At 39.2% G+C, this 24,543-nt stretch overlaps 1 long non-coding RNA gene across 1 annotated transcript; it reads right to left on the bottom strand.

Moving 5' to 3' along the window:
* Positions 1–12,349: 12,349 nt before the first annotated feature.
* Positions 12,350–13,077, bottom strand: LOC147499537 (uncharacterized). Its single transcript, XR_015194486.1, has 2 exons — positions 12,854–13,077; positions 12,350–12,573 (listed from the first exon to the last, which is right to left on the bottom strand). It is a non-coding gene; the product is annotated as an uncharacterized LOC147499537 (long non-coding RNA).
* Positions 13,078–24,543: the final 11,466 nt, after the last annotated feature.

Below are 24,543 nucleotides of genomic sequence, written 5' to 3'. Positions count from 1 at the left end.
CTATAGTCCTCGTGATACTTCAGATGCATCCACAACAAGGGGTGGTGGTTGGTCCACATACCCTTCTATATATGTTTCATATCCTCTCATTGCATGAGATCCATATATAGTGAGTCCTCTCTTCATATTCAGCTAGATAGCCTTTTGCCTTTCTTCATTACCTATCGTTATGTGAAGATTATGATTCCTATCCGAATGATCTATGACTTCAGATGTGTCAGACTCTTCATCTTCCTCTGAATCAGTTTGAGTATCTTCCATAGAATTCGAATCCGATTAAGATGGCTCAGTAGAAGTAGCCTGTCCCATAGAATCCGATTGTCTCTGAGATCCAGTAGAATCACTGGAAATAGGAATGATTTGAGCATCTTCAGGAATCAGTTCTTGTCCTAACCCACGCCTCCTCATCTCATCAGCATAAATCTTTGCCTTCTTTGATCGGCCTGCCATCACCCTTATACTCCTCCTAGCCCAATACCCATCGCCATTATGTGTCATGTCTTCCCTTTTTGTTATCCCAACTTGTTTTCTTTTTGATCCAACCTTTATTTTTCCTTGTTCTTCTTGACCACTTTGTACTACCCCAGTTCTGCAGACCTCTCTACTTCCCCTTCCTTTTTTTCCTTTTCGAGACCATGGTCTTAACTCCCCTCCCACGCGTAGGCCTACTATTGAATGGATAAATGTGTTCTTGACCGGATGATAGGAGAAAAGGCACTGGTACTGGAGCAAACACTTCATGAGGCTGGTGGGAGGCCTGGGAAATAACATTTTTTGGTTGGGAGGCCAAGCTATCTTATCTAACCTCCTCGATTTCCAACACCACTGTGGTAGCCCTGTGTTTAGAGACCTCTCTCTTGCACAGCTCTAGATTCGTTGTTCTCTTATCTCCTTGCGTAGATCTATTTTCCACAGTTGTTTCCCAGCTGTCCAAGATGTTTTGGGCTTGGGCCTCCTGAATGGCTACTTCATTCCTCAGGCCTTGATATGTTACTAGAGACTTTTCCACCTCAACACCTTCACAATCCTTCGGTGGGCTTGGGCCCAAAATCCCCAACCCAATCGGGTTATTACCCATACCATTTACTGCTATCCGCAAATGACCCATATGATTTGTTTCCGTTAAATTAGCCATTGGGTCTGTACCTTGGGACCCAGTTGCGCTTCTGCCTGCTGACCCTCTTTCCTTGTCGTCTCTTGCCTTCATGCCTACTGACAAAGCCTTCTCCCTCTTGTCCTGTCTGACTTGCCCGTTATAATTCCGGCCACTATACTCGTGCATTTCGCCTCCAATGGCCGGCATCTCATCCATCCTAAGCTTTGCTGGTGTTCCTGATATAGTGACCGTTTGTTTGCCTGTGTAAGCTATTTCATTATAGAATTGATTTGCCTTCAACTGACTCGTAAAAAATGGTTTGATGTCCTTTGGTGAACCACCACATTTGAGGAGATCATTTCTGTGTTGTGCACGTATTCTACAGGTGTATTGATCATGGCCAATCACTCCACAGAAGAAACATAATACCTCCAGTTTCTCATACTTTAGCCTTACCGTGATCGTTTCTCCCGTTTCTAGTTTTACCTTTTCATCTTTCGATAACCTTTCTTTGATATCCATTTCCACCCTTACACTGGCCACTGGTTTATTGAACTCAGGAGGACATGAAAGGTCCACCTCCATGACCGTACCCATCTCTGCCCCTATCCTCCACACATTAGCTTTATTTATCCTATCTTTTGGCAAATCCCAAATATGAATCCAGAATTTAACAAACTCGAAGTGATATTCTTCAAATTTGTTCGTCCTTTTCCATTCCTTGACTGAAAATATATATCCATACAAGACCCAAGGACCATTCTCTAGCATATGTTTCCTTTCCAATTCATCATCAAACACAACCTTCACGTGATCTCTATCCATAAGCTCCAGGTTGATTTGCCCTTTTGTTTGCCAGGTCCGATGTAAATCGTCCCCTAGACCTTCCAAGTCAATACCTTGGCTCCCATACATTTTTCCTACTATGGTCAAAGCATCATTCACCGGTTCCTCAATATTGAGGCAATCTATCTCCACTACAGATTTCTTTCTTGAAAAAAAGAGTTTATGCATGTCCTGTTGGAGCTTTTCTATTTTACTATGATCTCTGTTATTCCCTGAGGATGCTTCCCCCAAGGTTATCTCCTTTATATTCATAGTCTTTCATCCTAGGCCCTCAGACCAATTCCACAGCCCTTACCTGATTCCAACAGCCAAAGAAACCAGGAGAGCTAGACCCCATAAAGATAAGGAAAAGACACGAACAAAGTGACAAGACCAAGGAAACAAGCGACTCCTGTGTTTCCCAAGATCCACCTACCTCGTACTATATCTCATTTGACCCTACTTAAGAGAACCTGTTCAAGTTTGAATTGAGAAAAGCAAAGAGAGGGGCTGGGGAGATTTGAATTTGAATAAAGCAAAAGAGGGGGGAGAATAAAAGAACTTTTGATTCTGCTATAGCCCGCAGTAGAGGCTCCAGATACTCTGGTAGAGAAGAGCTTCCATGACTGGAATTTTCTTAACTTTTAACTCGAATGGCCTAAAGATAGCATGATGAATACTTGGTACTTAATGCTACTGATGTATTGGTGCACTTACCATTTTTTCCCCTTTTCAAAAATTGGACCTTATAGATCATATCGAGGAAAGTGAGGATGAGTGGGAGTATATTGATTGGAATTGATGCTTCAAACCACAATCAATTCCAATCCATTAAAAAAAATTCACTTTGGTTAAGATCAAGGTCTTTAATCACAACACAGTACAACTTTAGAGGTTGTTTATTACAAGGTAAAATCTTGATTTTTGTTGCAAAACCAGCCACTACAGTCTGACTACAATTACTAAGAGTGATGGTTGATTATTCAAATTTGTCAAATAAAAGTGTGTTGATCTCTGTACTGTGTTGTTTTAAGTGGGTGTACTATGAGCCTATGATGAGGAATGTTCATTTTTCTTCAGGGTCGGTTGTTATGATCTTCTGTTTGGGATGAATCAAAATAATGTTTACTAATAGCTTGCAGGTGTGGCAAAACTACTAGACGGAAATCAGAAATTAGGACTAAAATAATGGATCATGAAGTATGTACTTTTCATCCACTATGCTCATGCTTCTATTCTTTGAGTTTGTAGTAAATTTAATTCTAGATGGATGACTTGATTAGGAGACCTTTTGTTTAAGCCATTGCGGCTATTAAAATTGAGATATAGGAAAATTGAGGATACAATGAATATAGACTTATCACCTAGGACCATAAATGAATGTAAAGAATGCCTTTACACTTTTGAAAATATCTCTCTTTGGTTGTGTTACTGTTATATATATTGGAAAAGAAAATGGTCAGGGGCATAGGATATGGGTCACACTTCCTTCCTAATGGCAGTTTTGTAGCGTACTTATTTATTGATCTTAGGTAGTCTACAATTAGGTAAGAATCAAGATCATAATCTGGTATATATATCTTAAGTGGCACTAGGATGGTCAAGACGTGGTTGGAAGCTATTTACTTTATATAGAATTGTTGTGATGAGAGATGCATCTCTGCAAATAAATTTAGTTTAGGTGCATCTGAACACTTTAGATTGGCATCCATGCTCTAGCAATTTTTTTTTTTGATTGGCAAGCCTGTTTTAAAATGAGATCAGTAACTCTTTGATGATGGCGGGGTTCGAGCCCCAGACCTCTGGTATCATCACCCAAAGGTTTTACCGACTTTGCTAGTCGACACCTGCCATGCTCTAGCAATTCAGTTGATATAACTTTTCTTTTCTTTGTTTGCAATTCCTTTTTTCTAATTTATTTAAAATTTTCATTATTTCTTTTCAAGCATTGAATATAGCTTCACATGAACCACAATATTAACTAATAAGTATAGTGTTGACAATAAATCATTGATTAAGCCTAGCAATTATGTGTGTTACCAGTTTTTGTTTAAATGAGTGCATTTCTTTTTAATCTTAAAATCATTTTAATTTCTTCTTGCATTTGCTTCTCTAGATTTCACACTTGCACCTTCAGACATGGAAGTTGCATCTTTGGATTAAGATGATGAGTGACTCCAGTATGAGGCCAATTAATGATTGAACCAATGAGTTCAACGTGGAATTTCATGGGGCAAAAGAAAGTACGTTGTTTATAATTTCTCCTTCCTACTGCTTATGTTTTATATTCTTTTGTTCTTTTTCTAGACTAGCCGTAAGACTATCAAAGTTGCTTATGAGAGAATCCTAGCTGAGAATATGTTAATATTGTTTCAAGTGTTAATAACTCCTTGGTTATTCACATTCGACGACTAGCACATGTTTATGGATTAGTCAATAAAAGGAGTGATATCTCTAGAATCCATTGGTAGAAAACAGATTGAATTTCACCTAGAAATAGACTATAGGAAAAAAACCATGAAGAAAAGTTAACACTAAAAACACCACTGTTTTTTTTTTTTTTTTTTGGCAAAGTCGGGGGTTTGTTGTTTTTTTGGGGTTAAGAATGGCGAACAATTGAAATAGAAAAATAAGGCCATAACAAAATTGATTCGAGCCTAATGGTAGAAGGAATATAAAAAACGATGACACGATTGAATCTCACCAAACCATTGTTTCTCCACTTTGAAAATCCCCTCTTTCTGAAATTCCAGACAATGAGAAATCTAGTTAGAATAAATCTATTAAAGTATTACGGATGCTATAATGTATGTAGTGTAAGAGCTTCTTTTTTTAACCAATTTTTATTTGGCTTGCTTATTGTAGCATTTAGAAGGCATTTCGTATAATCAGAAAAGGAGATTTCAGTCCATGGGACAATACGATCAAGGCGGCCTGCAAAAGGTAATAGCAATTTGCTTCAAGGTTATAAAATTTAAATTTTCTTCTATCTAAATAATTGCAATCCCGGTAGTTCCATATTGCATTTGTATTTGACTGGGTCATGTTTATCATGGTTCTAATGTTAGAAAGTGAGCTAAATATATGTATTTTGCACAGTTAGTTTTCCATACATGTATTTTTGCAATCTAGACTAGGTAAATATTTTGAGCAATTGAAAAGAAGGATCTCCAAAGTACCTGTGGTTGAAATTTCTAGATTCACTTGAGACAGACTTGATGTATGAACAGTTCAAATTTTATCTCCCCCCCCCCCCCACCACCACCACCACCACCACCCAACACCCAAACCTAAAGTTTGTTGTTTGATTGTTTTGTAATTCTCCATATCAAGCTAAGGTCGATGCAGAAGGAGAGTTGTAAGTGAGCAGTTGAAAGGCAAGGTGAAGAACGAAGGTGGCATGAAAGGCTTCAAAACTACCAATACGGAATCCAACAAAGTACATTTCAATAAAGACCAGCCATTTCTGTTACTGAAAATGGAGCAAATTATGTTAATTAGCTCTACAACTGAAACAGGTTTAATACTCAGCCAAGTAACATCTTATTCTACGATATAAATATTAACGTGTTTAACATTGGACTTGGTGTGTTGTTAACTTAGGGAATGTTATCGTCTTGATACTTTTCCAGATTAGTCGGTAGGTATTGTCATCTTAACATTGTTAGCTTTCTCAATGTTCTACTGCTAATTGTGAGCTATATATTAAACTTATATCTGGTTTTGTGTTATTCTTTCCACACCCATGGAAACTGAAGAGACCATCCCAGAAGAGACAATGGTAGAGAAAGCAGATGAAGACAAAGAATTTGTAGCCGGGCCCAAAAGGAGAATAGGAGATAAGAAACCTGCTACAACTGCTAAAATAGCTAAGCCTGCAGCAACTAGAAGGAATAGAGGTCAAACCAGTTTAAAGCCAAAGCTAATAACTGATGTACTGAAACCACAAAGGGCCAACTATCGAGCGGGAAAGTATGTATTGAGTGAAAGTGAATCTGAGGACACTACGGATGATTCTTAGTATGATGTCATAGAGGTAGATGCTAATGAAAATTAAAGATGACACATTTTATTGTCACGCTATGGAAAGGGTTGTTTCCTTCTGATTGTTAGATGGGTTTGTTCTCATTAGTGTCGTTGTACTGCTAAAATCGTTATTTTCTGTTTAGTTGATCAAATTGTATAACAAATCGCTTTTTCCCTGAATCTTCAACCCTGGGCTTTTATTTTTTCAGATTCTTATTCTTTGTGGTTTTTGTTTTTCCTAAGAATGGATCTTAAAGGTTTCTGACAGATTGAACCTATACGATTCTGAACTTGCTACATGTTTCAATTTCTTAAATGCATAATGGGTTTAACTATAATGGGTCCTTAACTCCTTATCATTACAAGGCATTCATCATGAGTTTGAACACATAATTTTAGTCTCTATAGGACCACTATCTCCCTTTATTTTTGTTACTGATTACATCCATTCGTGTTAAGGTTTTGTTATTAGTGAATCGACAAAGCTTCAGCAGTTACTGATTTCTCGATTGGTAGGAGTAACCTCAGTCAATGGAGTTATGAAGGAAAAGTACGTGTAATTTATTATGTAAACTAACTGTGTATTTATTTCTATTAAACCGTGTATTTATTTCATGTGAACCATGTACACAATTGATATTTGGCTATCATACTCTAATCTTGGTCTAGAAGGAAACTCTGGCTTAATATTATGATTAAGGGTGCCCAGGAAATATTTCACCTTAGTTTATCTGTTTATGTCAAGATATTGTAATTTGTGTTGTCTGCAAGATTCTCCCACATTACCATGAATGTGTAGAAGTAGATGTGGCTGTACATCCAATTGTAATTCTTCATTGGACATGGTAGTGGATCGGAGTGGGTTCTACATCGATTAGGAGTTATATCTATAGATTATTTAGGGTATGTTTAATTGTACAAAGGTACCTTGCTTGGTCTACTAAATGAATGTTTTAGTATAAAATATTCGAGAATTAGAAATGTTCACCAACATCAAGAATTTTTGAGGATCCCAATAGAAGTTTATACAAGTACTGTCCCCATGTAAAAGTTTTTATCAAAATGTTACATAATTATAGTAGTTCATTGAGCTACTGGAGTGTATCATTTAAAAACGTTGTTCAAGCATTTACTCTAACGTATATGTGCTTTGGGAGTTGGGACAAGCTTATTTACTAAGTAATTTAAAAAGCTTCTCTGGTTCTCCTTGAGATGGAAAGTTACACAATATTTTTAAGTTTTACCACTGCGAAATATTTTATAATCATTAAAAAAGTGTAGTACTTCTAGGCAATCATGCATAGATTGAACCCAGGTAGATGGTTTATATGTGTTTCGCCGATTGGAAATGGTGGATGCATAAATCAATTAAGTCCTCTGCCATTTATAATGTTGTATATGACTCAAGTATGCTCAATCGATTATCCTACTCATATCAAGACTCAAGCAATGGCCTGATGCTTTGCTCAAGAATATGCGTGATGGGTTCAGTGACACCCAAGCAATGGCACGATGCTTTGCTTGCAATGTTGATGGCTTCTCAGTGAGACCTCAAGCAATGGCTTGAGCTTTGCTATTATAGGTTAAATTTCAATATTTACTCATTGATGTTTTGGATATAAAATTTCTATCTATCTCAATATTCGCTTATTGACTCATAGTTAGATATGACATAGGTTATGTGCAACTCAACAACAAGATACGGTATGTGCATATGTGCGTTAATTATTTGGACATGTTTTATTTTAACATGTCCTGGTGTGTTCGATGCCTTTTGATTTTTACATATCCCATCTTTTTGTTTCCATAGGTGGAGCAAGGCATCTGCTTGGGAACCCCATCCATTAGTTGTTGCCACTGATTGCAAAAGAATTGCAGAGCATGTGATGAGATTGTATACAGAGACAACTGATGGATCTTGGATAGAATTCAAGGAGAGTGCGTTGGTCTGGCACCATCAGGATACATATTCGAATTTTGAGTCCTACCAGTGCATGAAGCTATATATTGAACCATTTCGAAAGTGTACTTGCAAATGAACCTGTTGTTGTTAAGTAGGGGCAACATATTGTCTAAGTTAAGCCACAGGTGTGATAGTTCTTCTTATCTTACATAAAAGTGTTGTTCTTTCTCCTCATTTAGTTGCTAAGTGTTTGTTGGCTTGCAAAGAATCAGTAAAGGTTTAGTTGCAGAGAAGGCACTTGATTTTGTTATGTGTATGGGAGATGACAAATCTGACGAGGACATGTTTGAAGCTATATCAAGTGCAGCTTTTAATCCATCACTTCCAGAAATCTTTGCATGTACAGTTAGGCAGAAGCCAAGCAAGGCCAAATATACCATTTAAATGGCCCAGTCCAGTAGTATGTTCCAAGTGATGTACAACCGACCTACCAATTCTACACTCAATTTGCATCACTCAAGAGTCGGGGCTTCAAAAGGGTTTCATCTCTCACTGTACTTAGCAACCAAGTAACCTCTCTTCTCTGCATTTTTTATTTCAATTAATTTAATTTTCAATTCAATTAAAAGGAAGAAGTGCTACAATAAGATTTTAGAAGAATTGTATTAAGATTTTAGAAGGATTGTATTCGAAGCACACACTAAACTAACTTTGGATACAAAGTGCTTTAGTATGATGTAGACCTACGCCATCTCTCTCAATAAACTCGAATAACATATCTATCTTTAATTAGCATTTTTTTCTTGCTTGGTTAATGATTATTTGTTAGAGATATCAAACACATTTAAAATTGATGAGCAAACACTATATAGTAATTGGTATGCAATATATATTTTGATGGTGCTTATGATTGGGGTTACAAACATCGCAACAACGACAACCTTATGTAAAAGACATGACGGACGACTTCTAGGTGCAATTTATAGTAGGTTCAAATGTCATAATGCTATGCAAGAAAAGTTTATGGGAGGAGAATTAGCAGTACTGTTAGCAAAAAGATTACATACAACCAACACAGTGGTAATAGGTGACAACCAAAAGCTCATGAAGGCTTTTACAGTAAGGGATAGCAGTCTGACATGGAGATTAGAAGATCACTGTAATAGTATTCAAAAAGCTTTTGAAGAGTATTTTTCAAGTGATTTTACAGCCGATTTTAAGTTTTTTTGGGTTCAAAGTAAATCTAATTATAATGCTCATAGTATAGCTAAATGGGTAGTTGGGTATGTAACTCTGTATACCTATGTTTAATTTAAGTTTTAAAGTATCAATGCAAAGTTCCTGATTTCATATCCGTACTCTTAAGATGGATAAGGCATGACTTTAAGTCACGGTTCGTCGAAGTAAAGCAGTAATTTATGCGAGGCGAACTCTATCAGTTTTACATATCCCTTAATCATAGTGATATTCATCAAGTTTAAGAATGTATCATATTTTGTTATGAGAATGTTATTTCAAGAATGTATCGAGAAACCTTATAGCAGTTCATGATAGGTAGCCCATTTTACAAAGTTAGAAAAATTATTGATAGATCTCACTTGGACTTATTTTCAAATTCACGATCGAGTCTTACTTAACTCATAACGTTTTAGCACTTATATACTTTCAACTTTAACTTTTTGTATATATGTCTTCTTATCTATTGCTTTATTTTAGATTTACTTTGTTTTTTCCCAAGCCATTATTATATATTTAAGTGTTTCTGGGTAGTGTGTTAGTACTGAAATTGGCCCATTTCATTCCTTCAAGCATATGGTATGCAGATGGAGAGATCATTGTGCGTAATGAATATAATTTGGTTATCGCTTAAACATATGGTATGTTTTGAGTGTTCTATTTCTTGATTGTTGGGTTATATTTTGATAGTTTATATAGGTGAGGATGATAAGAAATGTTATTTAGGACAATAATAACCCAAAAATATAATCAAAACCTTTCCAAAAAAATTAGAAAAATATAAACCCTTCAAACAAAGTATACATATATTATAAACAATGAATCATTAGCTATCAATATACATATATTATTTATTCAAGTGGACTTTAGGCTTTTGAGTCATTAGCTATCTATGTAGCAAGTCCGGCCATAGGCCGGGCCAAATGGCTAGTGCTTAACAAACAACTCAGTCTTCGGAAACTAGTTCTACTAATTTAGCCTTATTTGTCTATAATGTGATATAGTGATTTAAATAAAAATAAAACTTAAAACTTAATGGGTTAGTTAGGGATACCCCCTTATTATTAGTTGCAATTAGTGTTACCCCCCATTTTTAAAAATATTAGTGATACCCCCAGTTGCAAGATCTAACGGCTACGAGATGAATTTTTTTTTTCACATGAAGAAACATGACCATACCTTTGGATCTTACAAAGGGAGGGGGGAGGGGTGTTATGTTATTAGAGTCTGATTACAACCGCTAGCACATGAAGCCTTATCGAAATCGGTTTTGGTTTTGATAACCATTAGTTCATGGAGTTGGTTATGTACTACGACTCTATAAGTGGAGTTGGTTATTATAACCAACTACTACACATGATCCTTATCTCAATTAGTTTTAGTTTCTTTTTTGCTTTACGACTTATATTCGATGGGAGTCTATAAATAGAACCCCATCCTTAGAGTTTTAAGAACACACATTGGAGAGAAACTTGATAGCATAGATTACAAATTAGGTGAGCTATTTTGTGACTGCTTTGTTTGAGATTTATTGAGAGAGATATATTAGTGTTTGTAACTACTTCTTGATAATAGTGAATTGTGGTGCGCTTATGGATTAAGGCAATTGCTTAACCACGTATATTTGTGTGTTCCTCTTTTTTGTTTTTTTCTTCTGAGTTTTCTAGATTCTAAATTCGCCGTGTTGGTTAGGGTAGATCCCTAACAACTGGTATCAGAGCGTAATGATTTACTGTGGATCTTGGGTATTAATTGTTCCTGTGTGAGCAATGACGAATGACGAAGGAAAGCTGAAGATCGAAAAGTTTAACAGAACAAATTTTGGATTTTGGAAGATGCAAATTGAAGATCATCTATATCAAAAAGATCTATATCTTCCATTGATGGGATCCACACCTGAAGCAATGGTTATGGATGCTTGGAACTTGCTTGACAGAAAGGCTATAATTCGGTTATATTTGGGGAAGTCAGTAGCATTCAATATCAAGACTGAGAAGACCACTATGGATCTCATGAATGCTCTTTCTGCTATGTATGAACAACCTTCTACTGCTAATAAGGTACATCTTATTATAAATCTCTTTACTTTAAGGATGTTTAAAGGAGATTTGTTCAAAGAACATCTTAATAAGTTCAACGAGACCAAGGATCAGTTAGAGTCTGTTGAAATATCTTTTAGTGATGAAGTTAGAGCTTTGGCCATTCTTGGTCAGATGCCAGCAAGCTGGAAAGCTACAGTTGTTGCCATTAGTGGCTCTGCAGGTAAAACTAAGTTGAAGTTTGATGATGTAGTTAGTATGATACTGACCGAGGAGATCCGAAGTAAATCAGATGTTGCTTCAACTTCTGAGTCTGCATTAAGTTTTGAAAGTAGGGGTAGGAGTTCATACAGGGATTCTGATAAGAACAAATCTAAATCCAAAGGAAAATCTCAAGTTGATACATCCGAGATAGATTGCTATAATTGTGGCAAGAAAGGACATTACTCTTATGATTGTCGGTTGCCCAAGAAGAAGAAAGATAAGAAACATGGAAAGAAGAAACGCCAAGAAGCCAATGTGGCTAAGGTGTTAGATGATGCATTGATTTGTTCTATGGAGAGTAGAGACAACTCCTAGGTGTTGGACTCAGGTGCTTCATTCCATACAACCTCAAATTAGGATATGATAGAAAGCTATGTTCCAGGTAATCTTGGTACAGTCTATCTGGGTGATAACAAGCCTTGCAACTAACATTGTTGGTAAAGGCAATGTACAGATCAAGATTGATGGATCTGTATGGAAGCTAAAAGATGTAAGGCATGTTCCGGATTTGAGGAGAAACCTAATCTCAGTAGGGTAGCTAGCAAGTGAAGGTTACACTACCCATTTTACAGGTGAAAGTTGGAAAGTAGCAAAAGGTACATCGCTTATTACACATAGAAAGAAAGATGGTACTCTCTATTTAACCACCAGTGGTTGTGGTTATGTTGATGTTGCTGATGACAGAGAAGATCCAAACACATGGCATCGTAGACTTGGCCATATGAGTGAAAAAGGAATGCAAGTCCTTCATTCACAAATAAAGCTACCAGGTTTGAAGTCTACTGGGATAGATGTCACAACCCGAATTTCTAAACAATAAAAAAAAAATGAATAATTGAAATATAAATATCTCAACCATCACTTGGTTCAATTGTCTAAAAACCCAGGCTATGACGGGGGATACAACACATGTCAAAACCTAAAACCCACATCACAACAGGATCAACTTAACAACAAAAATCTCCAAATTCCTCAACTATCACTTTATTAAAAACTTTCTTCCATCCCAATACAAACATAAACAAACTTTAAGAATAACAGGTCTTCAACATTGTATTTCATGTCATATGAAAATGTAACCTACGTTATTACATCCTTCCAAAAGATCAGACCTAATAAACTAAACTCCCAGACTGCTCCAGGCGAGAATCCCAATCACATGCCGTGGTTCCACTGCCTTCCACCTATGTTCCCAAGAACACACCCACGTTGCCAAAACAAAGCAAACATGGGTCAGCAAAATGGAATTTGCTGGTATGAGTAGACTAACCACATATAAACATTATCATACTTTAATTATCCAAATAACCACTTTATATTTTCCCATAACTTAATCATTCACAGCTTGGAAGACAGGTAGTTCCGTCATTTCAACCGGCATAGTTCTTCCCAAGCAAAACTTCCATTATATAACTCATTATAATAACTCGTTTTAATATCTAAACCATTGAATTTAAAACTTACCGATATCCATTGCTGTATAAGGGTAGGACCGCGTCCCTGCACAAAAATATTATTAAGTCCTACCCTCCTGCAAAAGAAAGTTAGCAATTTTATATAATATGTGTAGATATCCTATAGGTATTCCAATGCAAGCCCAAATACACTCGCATAATCAAATTAATTTATCTTATTAATTAATCAATTACTTTTCTTATACACATATTTCACAACCTATGTACCTTAGGTCATTCCATACATTCAAGGAATACCCAACCTTACATTCCCGTACACTCAAGGAATACAACTAACCCAAGGCGAATACCTTAGTTCCCTCTCTAGGGTAGTCCAAACAACCGGTCATTCATGGCACATTCAATGAATACCCGGGTCATTCATGGCACATTCAATGAATACCCCTATATAACGCTAACGAGCCATTTATGGCACATTCAATAAATGCCCACCTAACATATGACATCATCAGTCATAAAACTCAAATCCAAAACGTGAAGCGTGGAGAGTTCTAAAAGAGTGCGGTAAATTTATTTACGCATTATTGAACTTTATTTTATATATCATTTCAGAGAACGAATGAGTATCTTGATAACTGTATTTTTTTTTTTGGTTTACGCGTTATTAATTTCCTGGATGTCTAAGTGTCATAACATTGCATATCATAAAATACTGCAAAATCACATATAGTTAATACACATACACACGTATATATAGAGGTCTTAGCCTAAAGCCAAGCATGCTAATAGCCCTAGACCTACCTTAATAACCCAAATCATAATCCGAGTTAAAAGGTCAAATTGGGTCAACTGGTCAAAGTCAACCCTAGTCAACAGTCAACCCTGGTCAAAGTCAAACTGTCGTTTCCAAGTTCAACAGGTTCAGGGTCATAGCCATGGTTCATAGCTAAGGTCAATGTGCATGGCTCAAGGGCTCATGACTAAGGTAATGGTTCGGACCCAACTGGCCAAGCCCAAACCTTAGAACCCGGAAGTCTAAATATTTAAAGACCCAATAGATCTATTTTGAGTCCTATGGACTGGCCCGAACACTATTAGAAACTGGCCCAAAAACTGTTAAGTGGTTCGGTCCAAAAATCTTAAATTGAACTGGTCCACAAATCAAAGGAAACGAGCCCATAGACTAATTGGAAAAAGGCCCTAAACAAAACCAACTAAAATCGGGCCCAAAACCAACTAATAGAGTTTTGGCCCAACCCAAAACTTAACCCTTTCGGCCCAAGCCCCAGGCCCAAATTCGATCATCTTCCTCACAGCTCTAGCACCACCACCAGCCACCAAAATCCGGCCACCACTCCTCCACACACCACCCATTTTTAACTAGGCGGTTTTACTCCCTGCAAAAACCCCTACCTCTTTAACAAACACACATTCCTCAAATAATTTAAATCCGACATCACCAAACCTAGATCTAAAACCTTACCGCCGCCATTAATGGCTTCCACCACCATTCAACAGCCCCATATACATCCCCACACTCACACTTTAACAAAACAATCAACACAACAATCAACCAAACAGTTCATTAAAAAAAAAAAACAAAAATCAATCCTTCAGTAGCCCAGTAACGGCAGTAACGCCATTAACGCCTCTTCCCCGAGCTCCCAAACCATACCCGACCACCGTATTCCATCAAAAGTCAAACAAAAGTCACAACATCAAGACAAAAATCGATGTTACCCCTAGCCTGGGCGATCTCGCCGCCATTAATGGACCTTCAAAGCTTCAGCCTAACTAGAACAACCCCACTCCTAATCCCGACGTCCATCATATACCAACAACCAATTAATATTAACATCACAGTATGGTTTCAAAACCAAAACCAGGAGAGTTCAAATATAAAACGATTTCTGTGGGCTGACGCCATTGATGCTCTGTTGAAGCTTCGTCAGTTTACCCAATTAACAAAGTTTCGACAGTTTATATCAAATCCGAATTATAACAAGGTTTAATAAAACAAAAAGCACGAAGTCCAACACAATCGATTATAATGAGCGTATTAATAATAGGCGAAACTTTAGTCGGTATACTCCGATACACGGAAAACCATAAATTCGGTGAAATAGCAAAATAGCTACTCACCTTTAGCGCGCTCCTGTTCCCAGCAAAATCTCCAGCAAGAAACTTCTCTCTTTCCTCTCTGTGAAACTCTCTTTTCTGAAAAACTCTCTGTTCTTCACCAACCCTATTTTTTTTCTTTTCTGTTCTGTTCAAAACAAAACCCCCGAAATAGGGACGAGAGTTTATCCCATAAACCCACGTCTCCTATTTCCACTAACACTTATCCTATTTTTATTATATCTATTATCTATTATTATTATCTTTATTATTATTATAGAAAAAAAACAAATAATAAAAACACGGGGTGTTATAATATACACACCTTAAAAGGATCTCGTCCCGAGATTCAAGGTAGAGTGTAGATTAACCAAACAACAGTACGTCAAACAATTAAAATGAGACATACGTGTATACGCAAGTATACACACCTTAAAAGGAATACACATATACAATATCATATAGATAGACATACTAATATGCAAATCACATACTTTGAAAATGTATCTATATACATATTGAACCCAAAAATACGTGTATATGCTAGCATACACAACTCAAAAGAAATAAACATAATTAGTTTCTTCAATTGCCAACACTTAATTAAAACCATTATTTCTCAATTTAGCAAAACCCATATTCTTCAAGTTATCATACTAAGAAGGCAATGTAGTTCCTCTCACACCGAGGCAGTTAGTTCCACTCTTAGTATTTCCCAACTAATCCAAAGCGTTTAAAAAAAAATCCATATAATAATTCCCTTTTTAACGATATTCCCTGTCAAAACTATTTGTTTAAAAACTCATATGTTTCATCCACTACCTTAGTGTTTACACATATATCAACATTTCTCTCAGTGTCTCACAAACACCACATGTTCGAAAAAATAAAAATATAAAACGTAGATCGATTCATATTATCAACAGCCTATACTATGTCCACCATCACATAGGATCAAACACCTACAATGTGATGCATGCATACTGGCTCACACACCAACGATATGCAAGTATACACTGGTTCACACACCAACGATGCATACTAACTCTCTACCATCACATAGGATCAAACACCAACGATGTGTGATATGCACACTGGATCACACTCCAACGATGTACATGTACACACTTGATCAAACTCCAACGATGCATACAGAGAGATGTTATGTATATTGGATCACACACCAACGATATACATAACTTGGACAATATCCAATATTTCAAATCCAACCTTTATCAAAAGGGTTTATTTATTCCTTGGATAATTCCAATTTACTCAAATATGAAATTTTAAAATAACCATTTCTTCTTTAGCCAATACTTACTTAAACTTAAAAAACTCCGTTAGGAAAACAACACTATAACATGCAAAAATTCGATTATAAATTTCATAAGAAATTAACCGTTAAAATAAGCATTTTATTTTCCTAATCATATCCCAACATTCCACTATAAAAGTACACACAAAACAACAAGCCAAACCAAATACCACAAAGAAACACTCCTACTACCCATTCACCACGATCCGAGGATCACCTAGACCTTCACTATCTAGGCTAACCTAAGCTCTGATACCAAAATGTCACAACCCAAATTTCTAAACAATAAAAAAAAAATGAATAATTGAAATATAAATATCTCAACCATCACTTGGTTCAATTGTATAAAAACCCAGGCTATGACGGGGGATACAACACATGTCAAAACCTAAAACCCACATCACAACAGGATCAACTTAACAACAAAAATCTCCAAATTCCTCAACTATCACTTTATTAAAAACTTTCTTCCATCCCAATACAAACATAAACAAACTTTAAGAATACTTGGTCTTCAACATTGTATTTCATGTCATATGAAAATGTAACCTACGTTATTACATCCTTCCAAAAGATCGGACCTAATAAACTAAACTCCTGTGATCGCTCAGCGAGAATCTCAATCACATGCCGTGGTTCCCTTTTGCCTTCCACCTATGTTCCCAAGAACACACCCACGTTGCCAAAACAAAGCAAACATGGGTTGACAAAATGGAATTTCTTTGGTATGAGTAGACTAACCACATATAAACATTATCATACTTTAATTATCCAAATAACCACTTTATATTTTCCCATAACTTAATCATTCACGGCTTGGAAGGCAGTAGTTAGTCATTTCAATAGGCATAGTTCTTCCCAAGCAAAACTTCCATTATATAACTCATTATAATAACTCGTTTTAATATCTAAACCATTGAATTTAAAACTTACCGATATCCATTGCTGTATAAGGGTAGGACCGCGTCCCTGCACAAAAATATTATTAAGTCCTACCCTCCTGCAAAAGAAAGTTAGCAATTTTATATAATATGTGTAGATATCCTATAGGTATTCCAATGCAAGCCCAAATACACTCGCATAATCAAATTAATTTATCTTATTAATTAATCAATTACTTTTCTTATACACATATTTTACAACCTATGTACCTTAGGTCATTCCCGCCACATTCAAGGAATACCCAACCTTACATTCCCGTACACTCAAAGAATACAACTAACCCACAAGGTGAATACCTTAGTTCCTCTCTAGGGTAGTCCAAACAATCTGGTCATTCATGGCACATTCAATGAATACCCGGGTCATTCATGGCACATTCAATGAATACCCCTATATAACGCTAACGGGCCATTTATGGCACATTCAATAAATGCCCACCTAACATATGACATCATCAGTCATAAAACTCAAATCCAAAACTTGAAGCGTGGAGAGTTCTAAAAGAGTGCGGTAAATTTATTTACGCATTATTGAACTTTATTTTATATATCATTTCAGAGAACGAATGAGTATCTTGATAATTGTATTTTTTTTTTTGGTTTACGCGTTATTAATTTCCTGGATGTCTAAGTGTCATAACGTTGCATATCATAAAATACTGCAAAATCACATATAGTTAATACACATACACACGTATATATAGAGGTCTTAGCCTAAAGCCAAGCATGCTAATAGCCCTAGACCTACCTTAATAACCCAAATCATAATCCGAAGTTAAAAGGTCAAATTGGGTCAATTTGGTCAAAGTCAACCCTAGTCAACAAATAACCCTAGTCAAAGTCAAACTCTGCCGTTGTCAAAGTCAAAATCAGTAGTTTCCAAGTTCAACAGGTTCGTGGTCATAGCCATGGTTCATAGCTAAGGTCAATGTGCATGGCTCGAGGGCTCATGACTAAGGTAATGGTTCGGACCTAACCGCCAAGTCCAAACCTTAGAGGAGAAGGAAGTCTAAACATTTAAAGACCCAATAGATCTATTTTGAGTCCTATGGACTGGCCCGAACAATATTAGAAAACCGCCCAAAAGCGTTAAGTGGTTCGGTCCAAAATCTTAAATTGAACCGGGTCCACAAATCAAAGGAAACGGGCCCATAGACTAATTGGAAAAAGGCCCTAAACAAAACCAACTAAAATCGGGCCCAAAACCAACTAATAGAGTTTTGGCCCAACCCAAAACTTAACCCTTTCGGCCCAAGCCCCAGGCCCAAATTCGGTCATCTTCCTCACAGCTCTAGCACCTCCACCAGCCACCAAAATCCGGCCACCACTCCTCCACACACCACCCATTTTTAACTAGGCGGTTTTACTCCCTGCAAAAACCCCTACCTCTTTAACAAACACACATTCCTCAAATAATTTAAATCCGACATCACCAAACCTAGATCTAAAACCTTACCGCCGCCATTAATGGCTTCCACCACCATTCAACAGCCCCATATACATCCCCACACTCACACTTTAACAAAACAATCAACACAACAATCAACCAAGCGGTTCACATTTAAAATAAAACAAAAATCAATCCTTCAAGGTAGCCCAAGAATCCAAGATAGCGCCATTAACGCCTCTTCCCCGAGCTCCCAAACCATACCCGACCACTGTGTGTACCCTACGTCATATTTCCGGTCCAAAGTATACTCGGACTATGAACCGGGTGTATAAGACCAGCGGCGAACCAGTCTGGGGGCAAATACTTTGGATAATTCGGTCCTCTAATCCGTTAGAGTTCAACGGGTTCGGGGGCCCATCCGGTTCGGGGCCCAAGTTCGTGGACCCAATCCGTCCGGATCATTCTGATCCATTCACCCGATAAGATCCTAATGCAATCCGATAAGATCTTGCACAAGGATAGAATGGAATCTTGGGGAATGATCCTATTTGAGATAGAATCATACTAGGATTCATCATCTCTGAGAATCCCTTTCTTGGCCGCCAAAGGGGATTTATATATATGGAGGCTTACGTGATCCTCCGAATCCACGTTTTAAGAGACTTGATCCCGGATTCTTCATTGCGGATGCGAGGGCAACCGAGCGTTAGTGCAGTCTCACTTCCTCAAAAATCTCAATCCCCCATATCTTTCGAGCCTTCGGAAGCATCATCACATCGGGAGTGTCAGGTTAACGTTTTGCCCCAACATTCTTTGGCGCCGTCTGTGGGGACCGAACCCACGACCACGTGGTATTCCGTTGGAGCTTGATATCATCGGCCTTATTTTTCATACGTCCTTGTTACCATGGCTGAACAAATTGCGATGAGTAATACAGAAGCTGTTAGTCGGCATGTAGCAACTCTGCAAAACATGGAGACTATTCCAGGCACCACTACGGAGGTGGGGCAGTCGAGCCATCGTAGATCTTTCTCTCAGAACGGAGGAAACAGACTGTCTGAAGTAGTTCCACACACTCTGGAGCCATTAGGGACTCGGGAATCTAATCCCCGTGTCCCTCGCCGCAAATCTTTGTCGCGAGCACTCCAGAGCTGCCAAAATCCACGTCGAGGGGATGGTCTGCTGAACCCACCCGTGATGCTCGCGGCGGCGTCAATAAAGGGTCGGGGAGACCGACATAACTAACCAGCGCCTCCATCCGGAACTTGCAATACCAATCGGATCCAGCTCTAATCTCTCTTTTGACAAGAGTAGTTGCGGAAAACGAAAAGTTGAGAAATCAACTAGGCAAACGGCCTAGAAACCCTGCAGAGCACCAATCGGTCTAGTCCCCTTTGTGCCTTGCGTAGGCAAAGGCAACGGGCGAACGGGGGACAATAGCGAAGATCCTAATAACGGCCAAAACCTTATTCACAATAATGGTCAAGCTAGAGATCCAAGCCAAAGCCGGACTATCCACCCTATCGTTAATGCGTCCCGCTCATTCACGGTCAAACACAATGCGGGATCGTTTGGGCACAAATCCTCGACGCGCGATCCCACAACCGGAGCGCAAAGCAAATGCATTGAGTTCCGGTTCGGAACGCCAAAGATCCATGGATGTGTCCGGATCAGGATATGAATCCCAACACACAAATCGGAATGAGAGTCCGCTACCTGCTAACAGAGTGGCAGTGAAAGGGGTAGAATCGAACGTCAAGAACGACCGAATCCCCATCGAATCTTAGCCCGCGATGAGCGGATCACGGAGAGAAGAGAATCAAGATGAGGACATTTGTGAGAATATGAATGAACAAAGGGTTAAGGAATTGATTAACCAAGCCGTGACCGGGCAAACCATCCGAGGCGATCCACTCTTGGAAAGAATGCGAGGTCGAAATTTTCACCCTTTGTAAATGACATTGGGATGTGTTCATCCCGAGGCATTCAAACAGCCCCCCTCTTCCGACTTACGATGGCGTGGATGGTGTCGAGCGAGCACGTCATGAGCTACCAAGCGGCTATGACCTTATGGGAATTTCATGAGTCGTTAATGTGTCGTATTTTTCCAGCGGCGTTGAAAGGATACGACTATCCCGGTTCAACAAGTTGCCTCAGCGTTCAATTGATTCATTTACCAAGCTCGGTGATATGTTCGTTGAGCGATTTGATTACAATATGAAGGCGAAGAAGAGTCCGAGCACACTGTTCGGTCTTCTTTATGGAGAAAGGTGAAACAATTAAGAGTTTGAATACGACGGTTCGGGGAAGCTTCGCGCGAAGTTCGGGGAGGTGAGTGGCGCTTTTGCAATCTGAGCATTCCATCAAGCGTTGCATTTCGACAGAGATGGACTTTACAACTCTCTTACTCGAAAGCCACCTACCACCCTCTCTGATTTATTCACCCGAGTGGAAGGGTACGTTCGAGTGGAAGATGATCAAAAGTCTCGACAGAGAAAGGATGGCGCCGATCCCGCCTCCAAGGACTCCACAAAGGATAAGCTTACCAATCAAGGTAACAAGAGGAGTACTCTAGATGAAAAAGTATTCACCCCTTTGACTCTGGGCCTTGCAAACCTGTACGAAAAAATCAAGACTAAGAAAATGTTACTGCCAGCTCGGCCGCTACCAGAAGATCCTACAGGTAGGCGGGATAAAAATCGAAAATGCAGATATCACAATGATATTGGGCATGAAACAGATCACTGCAGAGCTTTAAAGAAAGAAGTTCAACGCCTTGTTGATGATGGACAACTTACTGAGTTTGTTCAACACAAACCTCGGTCAGCCCATATCAACTTAGCTGAACACAACGTTATTGATGTATGCCACGCACGTGTCGATAGCGTCTCCGCCGTCGGTATGAAGATAGAAACGCTTTGAAACTTCGTCATATACAAGATCATTACCAGGTCAGCGGTTTCAATTTTGACCAAGGTATCAATCTTTGAGACCTATGAAGGCCACGAGTTGAAGTTCACCGAGAAACTTTAAAAAGGGTTTATTACCCCCACAATATTATTGTTGTCATTACTGCATGGATAGGAATCTTTAGGGTGCAGAAGGTTCTTATCGACACAGGAAGCTCAGCTAGCGTGTTATTCACCAGGGCTTACTCCAGGATGAAACTGTCAGAGGACTTGATCATAGAAGACCGTAATCCAATCATTGGGTTCAACGGAGAACCAGCCCATGCTATTGGAAAGGTTCATCTCCCTGTCACAGTTGGGCATCAATCTGTCGGGATAAATTTTCTTCTGGTGGATTGTGGTTCTTGTTATAATGCAATTTTTGGTAGGGATTGGATCCATGCCAATCAGGCTGTTGTATCCACTTTCCACCAGGCATTGAAATTCCCGACGCCAACGGGAGTCTGTAAGGTCCGCAGTGACCAGATGATGTCGCATCAGTGTCACAATTTGGCACTGGAAGATACCAGGAAATCAGAAGTTCAGGGTAACACGATCCTCCAGGGTGATCATGCCAAATAGCAATTATAGAAACGTTGGGCTTATCAGGTACGAGAAGCCCGACGCTCTGTTGAAGGTCCCTCGATCGATCAGTTGGAAGAAGTTCAGATAGGGGGCGAGAGCCACGAAACTACTTTCATCGCTGCCGGATTACCCTCAGCTGAAAAAAGAGCTCTAATTCACCTGTTATGGGATTATCAAGAAGTATTTGCTTGGAATATCAACCAAATGCCTGGAATTGACACGGATGTTGCTTGCCACAGGCTAGATATTGACTCGAGATTCAAACCAGTTCGACAAAGGCCAAGGAGGATGGCTCCAGAACGAAAACTGAAGGTCAATGACGAGATTGGTAAACTGCTTGGAGCATGGTTCATTAAGCCCATCGAATACCCTACATGGGTATCCAATATCGTCGCGGTTCCAAAGAAAAATGGGAAGCTTAGGGTTTGCATCGACTTTACCAACCTAAACAAGGCTTGCCCCGTGCATCCATACCCATTACCTCGCATCTCAGATCTAGTCGATGCAACCTCAGGATTCGAGCGTCTGTCATTCATGGACGCTTCGTCTGGTTATAACCAGATACCTCTGCTTGAGAAAGACCAGGAGCACACGGCGTTCATCACGGACCAAGGCTTGTATTGTTTTACAGTCATGCCATTTGGCTTGAAAAATGCAGGCGCCACCTATCAGAGGATGATGAATACAATGTTTGCCGACATGATTGGATTATCATGGAAGTTTACATAGATGACATGGTAGTCAAATCCAAAGAAACACCGACCACCCGGCATTTACAAGAGGTTTTCGATAGGCTAGTAAGATACAAACTGAAGTTGAACCCTTTGAAATGTTCCTTTGGGTTAGCATCTGGAAAGTTCTTGGGATTTCTGATGACTCGACGGGGTATTGAGGCAAACCCTGAACAGATTCGGGCCATTCTCGAAATGCCCCCACCATCGAATAAAAAGAAATTCAATGCTCGCCCGGTCGTTTGGCGACCTGAATAGATTCATATCAAAAGTATTCGGATCGATGCAAGCCATTTTTCCAACATTGAAAGGTGCCTCGGTTTGGAACGAGGACCGTGATAGGCTTTTTACAGAAATTAAAGCTTACTTGGTATCACCCCGCCCCGGTCGATCCCAAAACTGGCCAAGCCATTGGAGTTTATTTGGAAACCGATATCGCAGATTAAGCGATTATTGTCGTGGAAACCCAGGAGGAGCCTCAATATATTTCATTAGCAAAATGTTAACCGCTCGAGAGTAGATATTCTAAAATTGAGAAAATTAAGCGCTTGCCCGGTGCATGCGCAAAGCGAGCTTAAGCCATATTTTCGAGGGGACGGTTGTTAAAGTATATCTGAGAATATCCCCAAGAAGGCACTCGGACGAGCCGAAGAGTCTGGTCGCCTCGCTGATTGGTCTAGCTATCTAAGTGCTTACCATATCTTATATGAGCCTCGCACTGCAGAAAAAGGTCATGCATTAGCTTCTCTGATGGCGGACTTCCCGGTAGAAGATATCGTGGTTTCGCCAGAGTTATTCGAGGAAGAACAGCTGCAAGATTTTTCCAACCGCCAACCTGACTCCGTTGAAGAGAATTTTATCGGAGGCGAGGCGTGGGTTGTGTATACAGATGGTTCAAGTAATAAGAAAGGGTCTGGGATCGGTTGTGTGATAGTCGACCCAAGCGGTACCCGAATCGAGAGGTCCGTCCGACTTTGCTTTCCTGCTTCCAACAATGAAGCCGAATATGAGGCAGCAATATTTGGAATGAGAGCGGCGTTCGAAATGGGGGCAAAGGAAATCAATATGGTAACGGACTCTAAGCTGGTTGCTTGTCGGGTTTGGAGGGTCATATCAAGCCGCGAGATGAGCCGAATGGCGGCTTATTTAGATGTGATACGCGATTTGGCAAAAATTTGAGCGCATCTCAATTTAAAGAAAGACCAAGGAATGATGTTCGGCACGCTGATGCATTGGCCTACCTTTCAGCAGCAGTTGATTCAATTGAACCTCGCAATATCAGGGTAGCGGTCCAGTTACTGCCTAGCATTGACCTCCCATTGCCCGATATGGCTAACGTCTACGCTGCCGAATGCGCGGCTTTCACGCAGATCTATTCAGTCACTACGCGCAGCAAAGCGCGGGACAAGCACCAAGAGCATCCCACTCAGGATTCTCCTCACAGCCATGAGGAGGATACTGACATCTCCCCCACGGTGGATATTGACTCTGCAGTGGCGGAAAATGAGGTTGTACAGGAGGAAGATTCTGCAACTGATTCCGAAGCGGATCTTGCTGACAATGCTCCTGAAATACCAGATGATCAGTTTTCCGACATTGAGTCAATGGAACTTCTGCTTCCCGATTGGCTTCAGAATATGGTTGAATTCTTACGAACTGGAGAACTCCCCTTAGACAGGGCTTTATCTGACAAAGTCAAACGGGATGC

This window comes from Coptis chinensis, chromosome 5 (genome assembly GCF_015680905.1).
Source record: "Coptis chinensis isolate HL-2020 chromosome 5, ASM1568090v1, whole genome shotgun sequence".
NCBI lineage: Eukaryota > Viridiplantae > Streptophyta > Magnoliopsida > Ranunculales > Ranunculaceae > Coptis > Coptis chinensis.
The sequence above is the reverse complement of the archived record's forward strand: the minus strand, read 5'-3'. Positions and strand labels throughout refer to the sequence as shown.